Genomic DNA, 214 nt, shown 5'->3' on the forward strand with positions numbered 1-214 from the left:
CTGCTCCAGGGGGCCGGCCTGTCGGCTCAGAGTGTGGCACAGTGGCCCCATCCAAAGGGCATTTTAATGTCACTGCCAGCAGCCCGGCTCCCGGTGCCAGGGCAGCCCTGCCAGCAGCGCTCCCGCCTGCCGCCGCCTCCTCCCAGACCTCAGCTCCGAGAAGCAGCTTTAAAATGGAGAACCCCAGCTGGCGAAGGCTCTCTGTGGGCGCACT

Source organism: Myotis davidii, unplaced genomic scaffold, assembly GCF_000327345.1.
Source record: "Myotis davidii unplaced genomic scaffold, ASM32734v1 scaffold609, whole genome shotgun sequence".
Taxonomy (NCBI): Eukaryota; Metazoa; Chordata; class Mammalia; order Chiroptera; family Vespertilionidae; genus Myotis; species Myotis davidii.